We start from the raw sequence: 5,077 nt of genomic DNA on the forward strand, positions 1-5,077 counted from the left end.
AAAGGAAAGGAAAGAAGCCCTACCAGACATACCTAGACGGCCACCGAGCCCAGCAGCGGCCCAACGCGCGGCCCAGGCCAGCACAGAACCAGCCCAAATACCGCTTCGGGCGGATAAGGTCGGAGACGAAGTCGCTGTCTTCGTCTTCGCAATCGTCGACGCCTAGGAGAGTGCCACGGCGCGGCGAGCTCCACGTCCCGCAGTCGCCGCCGCCTATGTTGACTGCCAGCACATGCCGGAGAGGCTATAAAAGGCGCGGGAGCCCATCATTTCTTCCTCCTCTGCTCCGATTCCATCCCAATTCGAAACCCTAGCTCATCCCGGCCGCAGCCACCGCCGTCGATTGGGGAAGCCCCAAGCCCCGCCGCGGCCACCATCATCCTCACCACCCTCGGCATGCCCACCTTGCGCGAGGAATCGAGTCAGAAAGTTCTCAGACGCCGGTGGTTACTCGTTCCCTTCCGACGGTATCTCGCAGAAAATCGAGCAATGGTGCCGCCACCGTCGACAATCGCCTCCGTCGATCCATCCTTGAGCATCACGGTGAGCGTCCGCTTCTCCCGAGCTCCTAAATTGGTCCCAGCATGCCCCGTAACTTGCCCCTGCCGTGAGCCGTGACCGCCGCCGCTGTTGGTGCTCGCCGGAGCCACTCCGGCGACCATTAGGGCGCGGCGCCGCCACCTTTAGGTCCAGTAGGAGGCCGCGCACCCAACCAGACCATCCACGCGGCCGCGGGAGTAGCCCAGCGCCGGCGAGCCTCGCTACTGCCGTCGGTCTCAGTGAGATGTGCCACGTCATTGCCACTGTGGCAGGTGACCTGGCTAGGACCCCACCAGTCATTGACTGTGGGTGTATCCTGAACGGGTGCATTTAGTCATTGGTCTGTTTTAACTTAAATCCCATTATTCCAGAAACTTTGAAATTAATTTAGAAAATTCATATTAACCCAGAAAAATGAAAATGAGGTATTAAAATTCTTATAAAGATAAGCTCTATCCAATAAAAATATAAAATGAAATTTTTATTTTTAATAAAAATTCAATTATTTAATACTTGTTATTTAAGCCTTATTTATTAATTCTAAATTCTATTAAACTTCAATAATTAGAAAAACTATCTAAAATAAATAAAAACCAGTAAAGTAAATAAAGAAAACATTAACACTAAGTTTCTTTATTTGTAACTTATTTAATTCTTAATATTAGAATTTAAACCCTAATTAATAATTACCTTAATTATTAATTCATTAAAAATAATATAATGCCAAATTCAATATTATTTTTAATTCCAAGTTATTAATAACTTCAACTTTCAAATGAAGTTATTAATTATAGAACCATATGGTAAATAGCAAACCCTAAATTCCACATGGAATGATATTACAACCCTATCATTTCATGTGACTCCTAAAACCCTAATGCCATTTAGAACCTAGCTCCATTATTTTATGTGTGAAACCTAAATGGTTTCCAAACCTAAACCCCAAACAACATGTGATCATGTCACTTCATTAGTTATCATAGATTCATATCTAGCAACTAAATACTAGTTCAAATCCACATAAAATATGGGAACCCTATCACTACTAAATAGCATCCCATGTGTTCATCAAACGTAAATAATCAAGTAGGGTTAACCAAGTGAAAACCCTAGTTCCTATCCCAAAGACCACCATCCTTAGTTATCCATAATTAGCATCACACCATTGTGATGAACCATAATAGCAAATATACCTGCTATTTTGTATTACATACCATATTCCATTAAACCCTACTAGTGTTGGATACTTATCCACCATCCTATTTAGGAGCCAATTATTCTTTACTTAATAGAACCAACAGTAAAACCTAGACCACCTCAACCCAAATTGATATACTTCCTATTACCTAAGAAGTATGTTCTTCGAAAGTTATTCTTTTGAAGAAAATAAGGAATCATCATCAACCCTGCTTATAAGGACCTCTAAACCCTAGCCAGCTATCACTAGCAAGATAAACCAATCTTGATAGCACCCATGTGTAATTAATTGCTTAGGATACCTAGGCATAACTCCACCTGGTATTGATGAATCCAATCTTGTTAGGATCCATCTAATATCCACTCCAGAGCCAATTGGAACCATAGTTAACCATAGAACCCACCAACTTAATTATCATACTTGTTCTTTATTAAGAACATGTTCTTCAAAAGTTATTCTTTTGAAATATATGATAATTAATCATTAACCATGCCATATAGTACTAAAACTGACAACTGTTCTTTACATGTTAACATTATGCCAAATATCATTCTTTGTATGCTTAATTGATTACTATGCTTTATTATCTACCTAATACCAAGTAATCACACCTGAATAAGAACCTTGTATGTGAATCACTCTAAAAGTGCAACACACCCTAAACCAATCATTATAACTCACTGATCCTAAATCATCGGGGTTAGGTCACGCTTAGAGTGATTGCATCTCATAATTATGCATTATTGCATCCTTGCCAATCTTTTAAACATCGTCCTTACCGGACGATGATGCTATTTCAGAATTTGGAGTTATTACGTATCGAAGACCTTGCCTGCATAATCTTGCAGTCAAGAAAGGCAAGTTCATCACTTGCTCATGTCATTTGTGTATTTCTATCAAATTACTTGCAAAAGTACTATGGTTATCACTATTGCATAAAAACCAAAACCACTATTTTCATAACTATGAATATGACTATGTGGTTGGCAATGGAACCATGGATTGTGTTGATATGGTGGAGGTCCCATTGCAAGGGTATAAATCCATCTAGGATTAAACAACAAATGTCGCCAGTGATTCTTGTGCCATAATAACCGTGTTAACCATAAGATCTGGAGTGGGACGGAGTAGTCAAAAGTGTTTCCACCTCTCGTTCATCAACGGATGCGCTTTACCGTAGTACACTTGTAATCCAAGGGGGCAAGCGGTGAGGCTGGGGAGTCCTAAGTCCCCACGGCATTGTCCGTAGTACACTTGTCGCCCGAAGGAGCAAGCGGTGAGGCTGGGGAGTCCTAAGTCCCCACGGTATTGCGGTCTATGATGGGTTGCAGCTACCGGTGTAGGAATGTATGGTAGAGCCCTGCATTGACGTCGTGGTCGGGGTCCACCCTAAAATCTATGGGAATAATGGGACCGGCGTGGACCCAGGGTCGGGTGACATAGGCATCCCAAATGGGCCTGCCGAAGATAGTACCCGGGGTTTACTGAAGGCCCACTACCCGAAGAATAAGAAGATTCGGGAGCCCAAGATATATTAAGGAAAGTTATAGTTGTAATAGGAAGTGTTATTTGTAATCTGGCGGGATGAGTTAGAAACCCTCCCGGACTCTGTAACTTGTACAAAACGAAACCCTCGGCTCCGCCTCCTATATAAAGGGGGAGTCGAGGGACGAAGAGATCATCGAATCATTGTTTACGAACCCTAGTTTTCATAATCGTCGAGTACTTTTCGGCTGAAACCTTCGAGATCTACTTGCCCTCTACTTCCAACTAAACCCTAGCCTACAATCCATAGGCATTGACAAGTTGATACCTTGTCAATTGGCGTCGTCTGTGGGAATTAGAGGTGTAAGGATCTGATCTCGATGGCACGTTCAAGATCTTCGACATCGTCAACCGCAAGCAACGCAATGGATCGAGGTAAACAGATCGCTGCTGGTCCTGTCGATTTTGTTCCTCACCCACCCTCCCGTTTGGATGCATATGCGTATCTGGCGGAGCCCATGAAGATGATGTTCGGAAGGTTTCACTTTCGCGTCGAGAAGGAAGGATCGTATCGTGTCGAAATTCCGATTTCGTCGGGATCGTCGGCGGTCGATTCCGATTTTTCAAGCTATACATCGTCAACCAAGTCAGGAGAAGAAGAAACTTCGTCGACACGCTACGTCGACACCGAGCAAGAGAGAAACTCGCCAAGATCTTCGGCGACATGTCGTTTGAGTCATCTGCGGACTCATATATAAGCGATGGCTCAAGCGATGTCGACGATTCGACTTCATCGACAAATCTATCACAGTGGGCAAGGTCTTCATCAATCTCAACGATGATGTCACCAAACCCAACATAGATCTGAATACAAAATATCATCAGATTTATGCCATTGAAGATCAAGAGGAAACGTCGGAGGCTTTCGACGATCTGGGAAATCCATACGTCGATCCCTCCAATCTGCGACAAGGCCTGGGCAATAAATACGTCGGGCCGCAGCCGCGAGACAGAGTTCAACTTTCGCAAGCAGCGTGGGATAGAGCCGCGAGAGCCATGAACGGTTCAGAACCAATGGCCACCACAGCCACACCAGAGGAATTGCAAGCATATCAATATAGGCTCGCACGAGCTGCAAGAGAATTGGAAAAACAGACAGCTGAGTTAAACAGAAGAAAGGAGGCAGCTTCTGCATCTAGCAGGAGAAGGGCAGATCTAAGTCGACAATCTAGAACTTCGGGTGATAGCCACAGGGAGGCGCGGAACAGAGCAAGATCAAGGTTGCAACATATACCCGAGGCAGAAAGAGAGCACTTGGTCCAAAACCTCGACATGTCCTTTATGTCGATAGATACAAGAGGAAACATCATCCCTAAGACACCAGAGGCTGGGTATATGGCGACACATGCTTTTATCCTGGCATCTAAACCACCTCCAGGTGATCCAAGGGAAACACTATACAATATGGCGGTAGCAGGAGTTGGAGCTATGGGGACAGCGTTTGTATCAACGCCTCCCGAAGGAGCAGCAAGGCAAAATAGTCCACGACCTGCAGCAGCAACAGCGGCAGCTTTGAAGGACCAAGTGGAGCAAGAGACACGGCAAAGACAGCAAGGGTCGACAGAGCGCGGCAAAGCAGAAGGGAACATCGGCAATCCCCAGAGCTTAACGACGAAGATATGTGTGGCCTGCCGTGTTTCACGAGGAGAGTCCGAAAAACTCGAGTCCCTTCAGGATTCAAGTTACCCGACAACTTCAAGAAGTTCGACGGCCTTCAAGATCCAGAGGATTGGCTAGTTGATTATCTCGAGACAGTGAAGCTCACAGGAGGAACCAGGGCAACAGCTATACAAA

This window comes from Lolium perenne, chromosome 7 (assembly GCF_019359855.2).
Source record: "Lolium perenne isolate Kyuss_39 chromosome 7, Kyuss_2.0, whole genome shotgun sequence".
NCBI lineage: Eukaryota > Viridiplantae > Streptophyta > Magnoliopsida > Poales > Poaceae > Lolium > Lolium perenne.